We start from the raw sequence: 17,425 nt of genomic DNA on the forward strand, positions 1-17,425 counted from the left end.
AATGACATTTTTAAATTGTTGTTTACATTATAGCGAGCCAATGCCATCGCTATAAAGATTTGCCGCTCAGAAATAAACATAATTCTGCACAGTCAGACTTTGTTGTCATTGAATTGAGAATTGAAGATAAGATATTGCGATATATTGCTTCTTCACTATCTCTGCTGGATCCAGTTGAAGATGTTGCAATTCCTTGGTTGTCAATAAAAGTAATAGATTACTTAATGGCCCTTTAAAGTCAGGCAAGGCAAGGAACACTTTGGTCCACTGGCCACCAGCCAGTTTCACTATTTTACCAGTCAGTTAGGTGGCAGAAGAAAGGCACAAGGGTGGCCTAGTGGTTGGTGACGCTGCACGTTCAGTGCCCTAAAGCCAAAGTATGTCTGTCAACAGCCATGCGTGTCAGGTAAATGTCTTAAATGTATATTTTTTAAAACTGGGACTCTACTGAAGTGGCTGGTAGGGAGACCAGGAGCATCATCCCCTTCTGCTGGTGGTTTGCAATATACAGTACAGGTATTGCTTTTGAAGAGTTGTTAGTAAATGTTCAAGTTACTTTATTGTCTTTCGATACAGCATTGCTCATGTAAACTGGAATGAAGAGCATTTTCTTGGTCGATCTGAGTCTGTTTACACCCTGAATGAGATTTTTAGGTTGTAGGCCCGTTGGATGATGTTTACCTGTACAATGTCAGGTTTCCCAGTTCCCATAAATCAGAGTTCCCCATCTGTTTTGAAAGCTGATAGCCATTGTGTTTGGCCCTTTTTTATGCGTACGTGATTGATGTCACTGCACAGTCGTCATTGCCACCAGCCGGGGGACAAAGGTCTTTTTTTCCCCTTGTACCTGCTCTTATATGTTGAGGGAACTGCGGGTCATGAGTCAGTGGATTAGCATCACGCTTGGCCCTGCCCTTGTTTGTTAAGGTTGGCGTGTGTGAAACTGAAGTTTGCTAGGAGCCGCCCCCGCCTGCCCCCACTCGTCCTCCCGTGCCGTTTCTCATGAGCTCACCTCACCGCAGCATAAACAGAGCGTCTTGCCTCAAGTCACGATCTGTCACTCATTGACAGTAGACTACAGAGACGCATACAAACATTCACACACTGCAAAAAACATCCATCTTAAGTAATTTAGTCTCAAATTCAGCCTTCAAATCGTATTTTTCTGCCAATGAGGTGAGATAATTCCACTTGTTTCCAATGCAGTTCCACTTGTTTCGGGAATTTTCTAGAAATGAGTGTCAGTATCTTGAAACCAGTCAGAGTAAGGCACGACTATCAAGACGATGACACTCGATTCTAAAACATTCTTGAAACAAATTGATTTGCATTGGAAACAAGCGAAATTATCTAACCCCATTGGCAGATTTTTTTCACTTATTTTAAGAAAATTACGATTTTAGGACTCAATAATAGACTAAATGACTTGATAAGATGGAGATTTTTTGCAGTGCACAGTGTATTGTCACCAGGCTGGCAGCTACAGCAGCTGCTATTAAAATTGTCACATAGGTGAACATTCATACTATTCTTATATGGAGTGTTTGGAAACAACATTCCCATTTTTAAGAGGCACAGGCTCCGCCCTAAGAACACTCATACTGCTCTGGCTCCGCCTACTCAGCGTGATATCTTGGCACCACCGAGTGCCTCTGGTCTATTCTCATTTGCCCTTATTTGGATTTCCATTGTAGTGAGATTCAGTTTGACATGATAACAAAAAGGAATCAATTATGTAGGCTATAAATCACAACCTTCCCAAACACTCCATGTGACAGTAGTGTGCAAGTTCACCCATTTGTTGGATATAATCAGATCATTATGGGTGCCAAGCATCCTGTAGTCTCATAAACAACTCATAAGAAGATGAGGCTTAAAGGTCCAAGACTTCGGTCCAGTTGTCTTCAAATCACAGTTTGCTATGTCAGTTTATTGATCTACCACCATTTTTCCCTTAAGGATCTGTGTGAAAGTGAGTATGTTTACATGCACACTAATAATTCAGTCTTAACCCAATTAAGGCAACACTCTGACTATTGAAACTGTCATGTGAACGCCTTTATCTGATTATCTTAATCGGAGTAAGGTCATAATTACAGAACCCGCCTGTTAACACGCCTAGATTTCTGCTCAACCTTTTGATTTATTTGGAACACCTTTAGGTTTCTTTTGTTTTTTTTCTCAAACTGCATGTCAAAGGTCAGCAGATAAAGTAACCCGGATGTTGTATTTACGATTATTAAATGAATCCATGTAAACCGGGTTATTAGAGAAATCACATTACTTCAAACCATGTAATCAAAATATTGCCTCAAGCTGATTTTCTCAGTAATCGGGGTATTGGTGTGCGAAAGTATGTGAAAGTACTCATTGTATGGTAAGCGATGAGGAAGGCTAATGCTGACTGTATTGTTTTCGAAGGGAAGCAAACTACCCCCAGGCTCAACCCGTGCAATCCATTAAACAAGAGCCGCCGGCCTCGTACTGAGACATTTTTTTAACCTTTATTTATCCTGGGAAAATTCACTGATCATGCACGCTCTTTTACAGCAACGCCCTGCTTCACATTCCTGCAGTTCCACACATTCAGATCCGGAGGAGCTGCTCAGTACGAGCCGCAGTCCTGGTGAGCAGCTCCGCCGGAGCGACCGGGGTGAAGTGTCTTCCTCAAGGGGCACCTCAGGGTGGGGGGTCCACCTCTCATTTACTTTCCCCACCCAGATTTCCCCCCCTCCCGCCGGTTCGACTCGCTGACCTTCCGGTGATGAGCCTGCTTCTCTAACGTCTTGGTTTCCTGCGCGTCTGGGACACAAATACCTCTGTCTGTTCCAACACCACTCCTTTTAGAGCAATTGTTTAGAATAAAGTGGTGAGATATTAAGTGAGCAAGAGCAGGAACGGTTACGTTTTAATTGTTGCGGTTGTTCCATCTCATTCTCCGCGCGTCTTTCATACACCGGTGTGAGAAGTTGGCCGACGCCTTGGTTGCCAGCCTGCTGATGTAACTGTCGTAACAAAGAACGCCTGCGGCCAAACCCGGCTCCTGGGCCAATGCCTGTCATTTTTCAGCGACATGCCATGACCCAGTGTGGTTATTTGGTCTTTGGAAGCTGTACACACATTCCAGAGAAGAGTCAGCCATAGGCCGCGGCCACACTGATCCGTTGTGTCTGTCCGTTGTCCGGGCAGCGCTGATGACGCGTCCGTCTCCGTCAGATTTCCGTCTGATTTGACGGACAGAAAGTTCAACCCAGCTGAACTTTTTCTTGACGGACGGATTCGTCACCACAAATCAGAGGCGTTTTTTTAAAACTAGCGTTGACGTTCCAAAACAGCCCAACGGACAGAAATCTATCCGTTAGTAATTCTGTCCGTTTTCTGACGGATCAGTGTGGCCGCGGCCTTACCGTCACCCAGCACACCGCTCGGGTTCTCACTAACACAGTCAGCATCCTGTTGGAATATTCCACATCCGGCAAAGTTTCATTTTCCATCCACGTTTCATTTCTATGCACTATCAGTTGGGTAACGTTCTGAGTGAATTATGATAAATGAACATGTAGGCTGTTGACACATGGACACACATTGAGTAATGCAGGGATCAAACCTGTCCATGCTTCCTGTCTTCAGAGCAAATATTGAAACGAACTCACACAGACAGGCGTGCAGGTTACTAATGTTTCACACGTCGGTTATCACAGAATGATGTGTCTTTTCCACAGTAAACAACCTTGACATGTCCAAGCAACAATGGATCCAGGAAACTCCCCCTTGTTTTTCCCCGACATTGCCCAGCCCATTGCTTCAGTTTCACTTCAGTTTAAGTCTTTTTGAATCATCTGTTAGCCAGCAAGCAGTATGTTGCTTTGCATTCTGTCTTCTAGTAGTTCAAAAATGTTTCTGTTCAAAAAGCACTGCAACTTGCCTAATAAAGATTTATTTTAAACACTTACATTTTAGTAATTTAGCTGACGCTCTTATCCAGAGCGTCTTATGATGAGTGACCAAGTAGGGGTTCAGTATTTTGCTCAAGGACACGTTGCTGGAATCGAACCAGAAACCTTCAGGCTACAGGGCTCGCTAACTAGACTACTTTGCCCAAAACACACTAGTATGTGTTTGCTTGCTTGTTTGTTTGTTTTTTAAAGTGTCATACTGTATGTAGGCCTGTATAAAATATTTGTAATAACTGGAAATCGTTTAACAACCCCAAAACATCTATACTATACCAGAAGACAGATAGAGGAAGGAGAGACAAGTTAATTTAACGCCTCAACAGTTATTTCTGAACAACACCTGTAGTGACCTTTGACCCCTAACTTGCCACAGGACACCCAGGGAGCCTCTCGTTTTCCTTTTCCTCTTTTTAGCTATTGTTGTCATTCCACAGCCCATGCAACATTCATAAGCTGTTTATCCAAAGCGCCTGACAGTGCCATCAGTGCATACATTTACAGCATGGGTGGTCCCAGGGGGAATTGAACAAGACCAGTTTGCTTTCATTTTGTACTTTTCTTGCATCTTTTCCTCTCTACTTGTTAGCTTTCATTATGTTTGTTTATTTTTCTCTCATCATTCGTACATGTCTTGATATTGCTTATTCTTATAGGTCTATCAGACACTTACCTACAGTAGGGCTGAAGGATTATGGTTAAGTGGTAATCTGCGAGACCTTCGTTTTTTTATTTTGTCTCCATTTTTAGTGCTCAGCGCTCATTGCTGTGGTGTTTCGGCACTGCTCTCTTCCCAGAGGTCACCTGTCAATCAAACTGTGGGCGGGCCTGTGACACATTTTCCCATGGATGTGCTGCCAGTGAAATAAAATGCATCACGTCCTGCGCACTAGAGGATTTTTCCCGGGAAAGACCTACTAGACGCTGAGTGTTTAGAACAGAAACAAAACAGAAACAGAAAAAAACAGTTCAGTACCACTTCTCATGAAGTGGCTATAGGCTGATTCACTACCGTGTCACATCAAGCGGCCATAAGGAGTAGCAAAATGGACATTTACTTGAAAATGTCAAGGATTATTACTTTAAATTGAAGATCCTGATCATTACAAAATATTGTGATCTTGATGATTTGAGGGGGAAAAAATGTTTTACGGCAATTCTGGCATGACTATTTTCAACCGCAGTGGACATTGTGAATTAAATGGTTCAATATAGCTGATATGTACTGATTATACATGATTAAGTGTATGGCCTTTACCCACTGTTCTGCACAGTCAGAGCACGGAGAAAGGGAGTTGGGAGTGGTGCCACAGCTGCCTGCAGTGCCCGCTGTAGATGGACAGTTGTTGTGTCACTGGACAAATGCCACCTGGAGCAACAACAAGTAGGCCAGGAGAATGACTGGAATGACTCAGCCTTACGAGCAGCACTTGTCGGACACACACGCCGGACAAGTGTTTCTGAGCAGGTCGGCAAGGGACCTAAAAATTCTCCGGATGATGATGCATCCGGAGAATTTTTAGGTCCCTTGATTTTAAGGCCCCTAGACCTGCATCTTGGCTGTTAATCGGTGTTGAAAAGGTATAAGAATGTGTTTGAGGCCAGATTAGGTTATGAATGTTGAATAATGTAGGAAGGTAAGACTCCCAAGCGCTGGTCTTGCCTTCTGAAAGCTGTACCATCAGTTTTGTAACTGCTCATATGGGTTGTTGTTGTCAGTGTGTGATTAATGCCTTAAGACAGTACTCCACCCTGGAAGAACATTTCACTTTTTTATGTGTATTTTCTTATGAGATCCTTTGCCGTTGTATATTTATTAGATGTATACTTTTTTCAGACATGACAACTCATTCAAAACTGGTGAAATAAAAATTCAGAATACCACTGATGTCTGTACTGCCTCGCAAAAGCAATCAGCAGAAACTGCTTTTTGTGTGTTTTAAAGGACTTGGATTTATATTCCCTGTCAACAGAAATTTCCCATAAATGCCATCTAACGATATCCAGTCTACTTTTGAATCAACAGTCCTTATGCCGAGGCAGCAGATGAACTTTGAAGTCATTGAAGTTACTGTTTTTTAGCCTTGTAGGGCGGTGGAGGCCCCTGGGATGGCTGATGTCAGCGGCTGATTGTTTATTAACTCATATGAAGGTTTGCACAATTCACATTTGAAAGCATCTCACCAATGTGAAATAGCGCTTCAATAAAAATCCAAATCCTTGCTGGTGGAAGACAGAACTTGAGCTCTGCTTTGATGTTGTGACTACATTTTTTTTTTTTTTTTTGCTGTGTAACCATCCATTCACTAAGAGCAGCGTGTTGTGTAATCGTCCTCAGTGTGGCCTTATCTGGCCTAACCTAGCTTTCTTACTTTAATCATCAGACAGGTGGAAGATAAGGTGATGGATGTGAGGAGGATTTACAGTATGCAAGACTTGTGTGGGAGGGTTTAGTCCAAATTATCCCCCTAAAAAGGCAAAGCTGTCCCCTTCTGAAAAAAGGCCAACAACATGAGACAGTTGGGCCTTATCTGAATTTTTGGGAGGGAGGGATAAGGGGCTCCTCCTTCAGATGTCATATGGGTCTGTGAGCGTAAGGACGACGGGGACTGAGCAGGGTCAGTTCAGGACAGCTCAGAGACCCCCTCGGTTGTCGTTGGGGTCTTGTTGCCCTTCCCTCTCTGACTGAGAATATCCCTGTGTGTGTGTGTGTGAAGATGCAGCAGAGAGGCCAGCGCTGCGGCTACACCATGCTGAGGCTGTGGTAGGTAACACGCACGGCCAACTTGGAAAGAGGAGGGGGGAGGTGAATGTTTTTTCAGGACACGCTGCTTCTCTATCACCACCTGAATGCTCTGAGCTCACTACTTGGACAGCTTCACTCACTCTTTGGCTTGTGTTGAGGTGTTTTGGAGTAGGAATTTAGGCCAGGGTGGACTTGACTGGTGCTTTAAACCCATCTGGTGACTGTAACTGTTCTGGTGGTTGTTTCTCAGTCTTGTTTCTTCACAGTAGTGATGGCGGATTTAGTGTGATGACCTTTTGAAATGGTATTTAGGCCAAACCATAGGCCCACAGTATAGTGCACGATGCCAAACAGGCCTGTAGGTGGTGGTTCTTGTAGCTGAGGATGGGATATATCTTAGTTCTGTCACAATTCTGACAGTCCCCTCTGTTCTCCTGTCTTGTCTCCGTCCCGCAGGTCGCTGCGAAGAGGAAGCTCCTTCACCTTCCTCACCCCAGGACCTCAATGGGACTTCAGTCTGGTGAGTACAGGCCACATACTGTATCATCCAGTTTGCAGATCTTCTCAGGCCACTTGCAATGCAGAAATGTGCCAAATTGACCAGTCATTTTCTTATTTTACCAACCATTGCAGAATATTATATAGGTTTTGGCTAATATATCAGTTTTCCGATATTTCATGCCAGTAGTGGGGTTTTATTAAATATCGGATATTGGCGGCTAAGTGTCGTCCAACTACGATGTGATGGAGGTTCCTCCCTGACCACAGCTACATAAAACCAGAAAAAAATCTCACATTTTAGTTTTTCATTTAATTTTGAATAATGTCTTCATTTAAATGCAGTAATGTGTCCCCTACCACTGAGTTGCTGGGTGGGTCACCTTGTCTTAAAGAGCAGCTAACCCTAAAAGAATTTCATTAGTCTGTGTTTCAGTGGAGAGTTTCAGTGTCCCATGAAGGTCTAAAAGCTGTTTCAGAGGCTTTAATCTGGAGGAAACACTGATTACTTGTATTTTTTTGGGTGCAAATTGGTCAAACTTAATCATATTGAATATTGGCACAAAATATTGGCTATTGGCAGCTTCAGTGCACACATATCGGCATTGTGTCAGCCTTCATTACCCCATATCGGTTGGACCCAAGTGCTGAATTACAATAGCTTGTTTATCACAAATTACCAAACTCAAAATATCTTGTTTTGGTCTCTAATCTTACTTGAAGCTAAAAAAATTGGAACTTGATCCATAGCAGAGGCCTAAAGCACCAAGCAGCAGCTATGTGAAATACCCGCTTCATTCACTTTACCACCGTTACGCAATATAACATAACATTTCATACACATTTACTGTCCACAAATTTCTCTGAGTCGGCTTTTGGCTGACTTCTGGCCTGTCGCGCAGAGTGGGAAAACAGCGAGTGCCGGTTCCCGTCACAATGATCTGTTTTGGCTTTAAATCTCACCTCAGAGTTTTCAACAAAGTCACGGAAACGGTAGCGCTGTTCATCGTCACAGCGATGAAAGGCAGCTCCTTTTGGCCCACAGCCACTGTAACCTAGATAAAACATCCCGACAGGACGGCAACTGTCTTTTCTCCTTTCCCTTGTTCAAGGTTTGAAATTCATACCAAAGCCAATCCTCAGCCAAGATTTGACGGTAACAGAATCCGGAGTCGCTTTTGCCGCACTTGGCTTTGCTTGTGTTTACTTCGTTGGGTTGAAGACTTTTCTGAAAATCAATCTGAATCTGACATTGATTGACAGACCTCTTTAATTTAATAATACAAGGGCTGACAGTATGTGACAGCTAAACACGAGATTTAAATTTATTGTGACACTATCTGTGATTGCGTTGACAGAAAGTTGGCCAGAAAGTTGAGAGGAATATATTATCGGGGAGTCCTACCCATCAAGGCCTTCTTAAAATACCAAACTGGGGCTTTAATATAATACCTTCAATAGCAATTAACAACCTTGGTTCCCATACTTTGGTATGAGTTTTATCAGTTGAGCCAAATCTATAAAATTTGCTCTACATTCCAGGTCAGGTTTCTCCTTGGCAGCTCTCATTGTATCAGAGGTGCAGTCTGTATCTTCATCTAATCCCTCATTCAGGGACTGTGATGACTGTTGTTATGTGACTCCCTCACGACTGACGCAAGGCCTCCTGGGACGGATCCTCACACAGCCGGAGACCAAACGCTGGATAAAGAAAAATCCAGCCCGCTCCGATTTCATATCCCTAACCCACTACCAAAAGAGACATAATGGCCTGTAAACCGCCGCTGCTCCTCTTGGGTTGTCCTGCTTGCGGTTTACACTCGGCCTTAAATGAGATGAGGTGATTAGAAACAGAAAAGAGAGATTAGACGGCGAACGGCACGAGGAGAGCGCAGGCATTCCAGGGTTTACAGCTGCCTGAAACCCAATCTATCGCTCATCTGAAGGAAAGAAGGGGAAATAAAAGGAGGGCTACAGAGGAAGAAGAAGGCCAGCGGCACTTTATCTCGTGCCAGCCTGCTGCCTTTGATTCTCCACCAACTCGAATTGGCACACTTAGCTCATCCGGCAAAAACACATGGTCCTCGTTAGCTCACTCTTCAAATTACTCCCCCTCCCTCCCCACCTCCCCCGGTTGATCTCACGTTTATAAATCACCAAATGCCAAATAGCGAGCGATAAAAGAATCCTGGAAGTGTCTTTCCCTCTCTCTCTTTCTCTCATCGCACCTCTTATCTCAGCCCTTCCACTTGAAACGTGAGTAAGGTTTTGCCAGGTCTTTGAATATAGTTTAGCCAGGTCTTTGGGCTTTGAAGTGGTTAGGGGGATTTTTTTTTTTTCCCTTTGCTGGGACAGGGCCAGGGATAGGTGGGGGTGTGTTGGCCCCCAGGCGAACCTTGGAAGGAGGAGAGGCGAGCATTCCCTGAGCGCTTGGCGCATTCTCTCAGACTACATCAGGCACGGCCTCGTCTGTCATGGCGAGAATGTAAAATTAGGTTTCCAGCTCAATGCCAAGGTGGAGCAGATCAAACCGAGCTGCCGTTGATGGAATGCGAAGGTAATTAACGACAGCGAGAGTCGGATTCGGAGATTTCTGTCTCTCCGAGCAACATGTTCAGGCGGCCAGAGATGTCAGAGTCGAGAGCGGTCCCGTCTGATAAGAAGCATTCCGGCTTTAATCAGACGCCGTGATTTAATGCGGCTGTCAGCTGCTGGGACGCATCGGGTTTTCACGCAAACGTTCATAATTACAGTGGGAAGGCCTCGCCCGTATCAACAACATTTATATTCAGACCGAGACGGGCTTTTCTGACCACTGACTGTCTGAAGTTCTCAGCTTCTCAGATTCCTCAGCATTCCACAGAGAGCAGGATTCATGTCTTTGACCCCTAGATAACACTCGATGCGTCGAATGCGCCCTTCTCCAAAGGAGGCTCATTCATTACAATGAGAGAATCCGGTACCTCTGCATCATCCTATCGCAGATGCTTTGATGTTACACCGCAGCTGTTCCAGGCCTCGGATTCATACTGCTTAAGGGTTGATAACGCTTACGTAAACTTAAACGAATGTTCTCTAGCTCTCTGTGATGTTTTTGTGACCAAGGAAAAATTATGATCAGGGAATCGTAGCGCCAACAAAAGTTTATGTTGTAATCGTTAAAGACGTCTAATCAGTTTCAGCACAACATCCCGGTGTAGAACTAAAGCATTATGGATTAAGTGTGATTAAGGTAGTTCCCCAGTTCCCCAGAAACCCCGCAGAGTGCTTTGTCCTGGTAATTGCAGAGGTCAGTGTGTGTGTGTGTGTGTGTGTGTGTGTGTGTATTCTGGCAGCAGACCAGCTCATGGTTTTATTGTGTCATTTACATGTGACTCAAACGGAGCAGAACAATGATGAGAGAGAGGGAGGTTGGGGAGGACTAGGCTGCTCCACCCAGGTTGTTGCTGTGCTCTCCCGTCCCACACAAAACAAACATTTCTCTCTCTGTCAGTTCAATTCAATATGTTTTTTTTTTGTTTTTTTTTAGCATGAATGTTAAATAAACCGCATTGCCAAAGCATTCAAATACAATTAATGGGGCAAAAAGACTAAAAACAACTGTATCTCTTTATTTTTTTGAATATGCCAGTCAATAATACATTTAGCTTTTTTCTCCGTTTCTCTTTGTCTATCTGTTTCTCTCTCTCTTTCTCCCACCCCTTCCCTCTCTGTACAGTAAATATTTGTCTTCCCTTTCACCAAACACTTTTGGCCCTACGTGTTACACATTTCTTCGCTCCTATCTAATCCCGCTCCAGGTTAGAGGGAACATTCTCTCAGGTCAAAGGGTTTTTTTTTTGTTTTTTTTTCTTTCTTTGAACATTCAACCCATGATGTCATGGTAATATGAAACTGTATAATTTTGTGTGGGCAGCGGCAAGCAACGAAAAGAGCCTCTCTACCAGCAAAGTGCTGTCTAAAAAACTCTGTTGAAACTTGTGTGCAGTAGTAGCAGCGGTGGTTCATCATCTCTGTATCTGTTGTCTGTACACATAATTGTCCTTTTATGTAATTTAAGGATCTGTCAGTCGCTCCCTAGATGAGTAACAAAGTTGTAGGCCCGAGTTTCTTTAGCGTTAGTCTGTGTATCATGAGCAGAGAGAGAGTCAGAGTATTTACATTGAACCCAGCCCACCGTTTGAGCAAGTTGCTGCTTGGTGTGTGTTATTCCTTCAACACGCTGCTGACGGAGGGATTTTCGAAAGTTGTCAGAAACAGGATGGCTTGATTTTTTTTTTTTTTTTTTTTTTTTTTTTTTCCTCCTCCGCCGTCTCTGTTTTTGCATAGAGATTATACTCGTGTCGTTTTTATCTCGTGTGTAAGACCCGAGCTTAAGGCAATATTTTACTTGGAGGGAACGTTCACACTTAGCACGCACACTTCATGAGCTCATGGACAATGAGCTGCTGACATCAGCTGCCCCGCCGATCTGTGCTCTCCCCCGCTGTTCACGCTTTCTCTGGTCTCTCCGTCCAGCTGTGTGTTTTCATAACCTACTCTAAATATTGTGCCTCTTACATATATATAACATACACACTTACGCACGCACACTCAAATCTTATGTATCGTGTCCGAAATTAAAGTTTTGTCTCACCGGCTGGTACCTAATTACCCGCCAAGAATAAGTTTTATCAGACCAAATAGTAAACATATATTTTTCATAAATGTATGTCAGCCTACCTGTTTTCAATGCTGTTTCATGTATAGAATCAGATGCCGTGTGTTAATTTAAAACTCACTCACTCACATATTCAGTCGATCAAGTTTGTAATTCATCATGAAGTGCAACAAAACTCAATATTCAAATGTTCAAATGTATACAAATTTTACCGGCACTTGGTTCTTTGCAGGGTGTAAATTCAGACTTTGATATACAATATGTTTTATAGCCTATATCTATATAAAAAAGCAAATTGGACTGTTTTAACAAAAGTCATATAATGGATTAGTTGATTAAGCTGTGTCATAGTGTAGCCTAATGTTCCTCACAGTTTCAGCCAAAGTTTTAGGTTTCACTGAAACCCATCGTCATTACAGAATGCTAAACAACATCAATAATTGATGAGTCTCTATGCTTTAATGTCTCACTTGTTTCAATTGCTTGCCCGGTTAGCTTGTGCAGCTTTGTCTGTTCATCCCTCAGTTTTAAAACCAATGAATGAATGAATGAATGTCCGTTGATTAGCAGTGAATTAATGCCGTTACACAATCCTTTGTTATCTGCAGCTCGGTTCACGGCCTTCTATTGAGATGCAACCAACTTTGAACAGACTGTGCCATTCATTGCTGTGTTTAGGCCAAGAGTCAGTAGACCACTTGAAATGTGTTTGTGAAAAAATGTTTCAAATTGTTCAGCTGAAAGATACCTCTTTAAAATTTTAAGAATGTGGGAAAACCAACAGGTTTGCCGGTAAGGGAGGAAATGCCCCACACCGCCGCCCCGCTTCAACACAAACAAACAGGCGGCTCGCTCATTCTTCGTCAGCCACCCCTGACCATTATGTGTCCATTTTGGCCCTCCTCCTCACCTCGCTGGTCAATCAGGTCTTGGCGTCCTGTGTGTCCAGCCAGAAGCCGCCTGGCCTCCATGGTTAATGGACTGTAATGGCGGAGCCCTGGGGGTCCCAGAGGCCACCCTGCTCCTCAGGGCTTTTACAGCTCTCTGTCCCAATAGACCAGACTGCTGCTCTGTTCTCACCTGCTGACTGACTGGCTGACAGTCCACATGCAGGTGTTAAAGTGTCCCTCTGCCTAATTAACCCTTTCCTGTTCCCAGTAGGACCTCCAGCATTGTGTCCATTGTGGCTCTACAATAAAGCTACAGAGGAAATGTGCATAATTGGCCGGGAGTAAGAGTGTGGAATGGAGTGGTTTTAATTGTCTCTACATCTGAGTCTAGTCTCGGCATACAGACAAGGCTATGTACTTCATCGCAAAGCAAAGAAACACGTTCATTTTTTTTCATGGTACAGGGTCCCACAAACTTCAAGGACCCCCAAAGACACAAGTATTAGACCATGGACCCCCAAAATTTTGATAGGTTTTTGCCCAAAGGAACCCCATCTGAGATAATTTTGGATTTAGTTATGATTTAGTAGATAATTATATAATCTCTGTACTACAGCAATAGTCTATACTGGAGGTGGGGAGAGTGAAACCTATGATCAAAACAGTTATCCTTATACAGATTCTCTCATGAATCTAACTTTTAGGGAGTGAAATAACAGTGAAAATCAAACTATTCCTCATTCTGCTTGGGGGACCCCCTGTAACCCCCCTCAAGGACCCCTGTTGGCCCCCAGACGCCACTTTGGGAACCACTGTCCTTGTGTGTATTGCAGACTCGTGCTGTGTCACTTGTCTGTGCGGCGGTGCGGTATTTCCAGGAATGTCTGAAGATACATCAGCATGCCGGCGTACACTAATGCATTCCCGCTAACATCCTGCCTGTTCATCTCTCCACAGAAACGAAAGCGCAGAGAGAAGGACGATGGTGACGCCGTCAGCCTCTGCAGCTTCGACTTTAAGGTAAAAGACGTTATCAGCAACTCTGGCCCTCAGTCAAGGTCATATCAAAACGAACGGGTTCACAATCTTTTTCATTTCAGGGACCCCCATGCTACTGTGTGCCAAGCCACAGACCAACATTCGATAAGACTTTGCTCCAGGGAATCCCATCTGGGAAAGTTTTTGTAATTAGTTATGATTTAGTACAGAATTGCATAACTGTCTGTACTGTAGAGTGAAGCCCATAATCAGGGTTATTCTTATACATTCAATCCTTGTGCTAATGTCTAGCTGAGGAAATAATAGGGAAATTTAACTAATTTCTTGTTTTACTAGGAGCTTCTTGAACCCCTTTAAGGACTCCTGGAGGTCCGTGGACCCCACTTTGAGAACCACTGATATAGATAATACTTTGCATTAGGACACACCAGATCAGCAGCCTGTAGAGATCTGGCTTGCATGTTAAAGGGAAGGGGTAGTGGATATGGGTTTTCAACTAGACACCTCCCATCATGGATGTTTGGTTGAATTAGGCCCATGACGGTCAATTCTGACATCCCAGAAATCCCCATCCACACTTCCGTTATCCATAAAGAAAATGAGAACTTGTAGCAGCTCTAATGCCGGATGGTTGGTTAATTTTAAAGGCGTGTCTAAACCTGCCAAAAAAATGCACTCTTTGGAACTACTTTCTACTTAGCAGAAGATCTCTTCCCGCAAGCCTTCGAGCGTAACTTGCTGTGTTTACACAGGAGGCGAGCCAAGTTAGCCAGACAGCTAAAGTTTCTGTGCTGTTGATATTGGTAACGGACTTCACTAATAATGAAGATTGAGATTTTGTTGAATCTACAGGCCATAGAATAAAAATCAACACCATCTCACTTAACATACTGTATATTGAAGCGTTAGCTCTGTCTGGTGCGCATGCTAACTACCGCAGACACAGAGATGACTTTGCTGCCAATCCTCTTGTCACATATTGGGTAAGGAGACCAAGGAGGCCAAACTCCCCAAATGTTGGTGTAGTCCTTGAATCTTACATCTAGTCCACAACATCCAACTATCATTTCCAACTACACCCCTGAGATTTATACTGCTCAGAAATGTTATTCCCATACAATTCTACACATTCTTCCTGAAACACAGATTCCTTTCTAATCTTAGGCTGCTGTTGTTGTTGTCGTTATGGAACATTTAGCTACAGAAACAGCAGATTGCTCAACTGTTTGGGCTGTATCTGATCCTTTGCTGTATCAAGAGTCTGTGCTTGTCCTGTTTATTCAGTGCATATCATCCAAATGACTAAGCTTATCACTTACAAACCATCTAGATAAAGTCAGTGTTTGTTTGGTGCAACTACAAGAGCTCATTGAAATCTACTGTTAGCTACACCAAAATGGGTTGCTCAAATTAGAAAGTTGACAGTCAGGCCAAACTGGGTTGGGAAATGTACTTCATCTGGTTGTGGGTGTATTGTCTGCGTGTTGGACCTGCCCAAACACACGCACACACACAGATTTGTCACTGATGTTCCCACATGGGATGATCTCCTTTATCATGAATCGCCCTTAGCAACACGTTACAGCTTCAGGTGGTGTCACCGTCAATATCCAATCAAATTATAATCACACGCTCCTCTTCCTGGAGCAGGTGGGCGTTCATACGTTAGAATCTCTCATAAATAGCTGCCTGTCGTCACATTTTATAGACAAGCATATTTCTCATAGTGACCCAAATACTCAGGACAGTGCGCTGACGTTTTTGTCAACAGACAAGAGCGGTTGCTAAATCCCAAATGTAACTAGCCGCTTTCGCTATTCTACCAGCCAACTAGGTTTTCTGAATAGAAAAGGACCCCGAGCGATGGTTGTTTACCTACCAAAGTGGCTCAATAAACTAAATAAACTAAATACACCAGCTTGTGGCTAGTGGTAATTTCCCTTCCCGTATGTATTCTGTTTTTAGCATTGCCCGACATTAATCTGCACTGACATTAAATCTCTTATCGACTTGCCACGTTCCCTCAGAAACCAACTAATCTCTGTTTTTAATCACTCTGTTTTTTTTTCCTTCCTTCTTTGAAATGTTTGGGTATGAAACTCCACTCCGGCCGAGGGTGGCACCCACTCTTGGTGCGCCGTAGTAGGATGGACCAATCAGAGTTTATAAACAATCCTTCTCCTCACTCCATCCATTCTGTCTCCATACAGGCTTGTTTTTGTCCTGTGCCCACATGAGATGGATTAGCGGAGATATACAGCCCAGACTTCTGTAACCAGTTTGATCAGTTGCTCTGATTTAGCTAAACAAAGCTGAAACGGTGTTGTGAGAGCCGGCTCAGTCCCGAGGGCCACTCCTTGATTTAAATCAGAGTCAGTCCAGTGTTTTCCTCTGTCTTTATTTTCTTTTCTAATTCAACCGCTACCAGGGGAGTCTAATCCATACGCACACTGTTCCACACACAGATGTTGTTGCTGTTGTAGAAATCCCACTTACTGCATGCTTGCTGAACGAACTGCTGCACTTTGAATTGTTTCGAAAAATGCAGTTTTGCAGGCAGAAGTTATAAGGAATGGTCTGGAAACTAGCTGGCTTAGAGACAACAGAGTTTGTTTTTCCAGCAGTATTAATGCATGAAGAGGGACTTTTACAATGTCTACCAATGTGTAGATGATGTATTCATTGTTTTTATCAGTATTGGTCTTTTGCAGATGTGTCAGTGTTGAGACAGATTTCTGTTACACCACTTGCGCAGTCGGTCACCGTTAAATTTGGAGATGGTCACTTTGACGTAAGACGTCTAGAAAAAGCCAGTCTATACTAAAACCTTGTATACATTTTGTAACGCTCTGTTTAGGTCAAGAGAGAGCTATATGATGATGATGATGATGATGATGATAATGAGAAATGGTAGTGTAAGCAGTCGTAAATCTGATTGGTCAAATAGTCTTCAGTGTGGCCCTTTGTCAAAAGTACTCCAAGAGAGGTAAATGTAATGGACACTCTCTAAGGGAGTTGTCTCATCTTTCATAAAAAACCAAACATTTCTCCCCCACAGTTACTAACATGAGCATCACAAAATCCTCCATCCCGCATACGTGCAGTTACACACTCCAATACTCGAACCTGTTGCACCATGACACCCATGCGGCCTCCAATCCTAACCCCCCCTCCCCCTCCAATGGCTGTCTAGCTCTTCAGACGCGTTGGTTTTGGTTGAGTAAGCAGGCGAATGATGCTTCAACCTGCAGCCTTCATGCCTGACCTGCCCAGTTCTGCGTAAAATGAGAATGTTGCCACAATAAATAGCCTACCTGAGCCCACGGGTCTCCAGCTAAGGTGTCTGCTGCAAGTGACTCACATTTTGTTTGGAGTGTCACCACCTGAACTGGAACTGGAGCCGGGATTCCTTGAAAATTCCAGGCAAAGAAATGACACATTTTTCCATTTTGAGCCACATCTTATGTATTTATGATTAATGTCCTGCTGTATCCTTGCAGTAAAGTGAGGAAGTGTAGTGTTGCTATCTACATATGCCTCCATGTGAGTCATCCATATGTTCCTGCAGCAATGTCACCAAGATGCATGTACACACTCACACACACACACACACTCACACACAGATATATATATATATGTTATGTTAAATCTATTTAATTTATCATATTGTACATTTTTA

This window comes from Centroberyx gerrardi, chromosome 24, assembly GCF_048128805.1.
Source record: "Centroberyx gerrardi isolate f3 chromosome 24, fCenGer3.hap1.cur.20231027, whole genome shotgun sequence".
In the NCBI taxonomy this organism is placed as follows: domain Eukaryota; kingdom Metazoa; phylum Chordata; class Actinopteri; order Beryciformes; family Berycidae; genus Centroberyx; species Centroberyx gerrardi.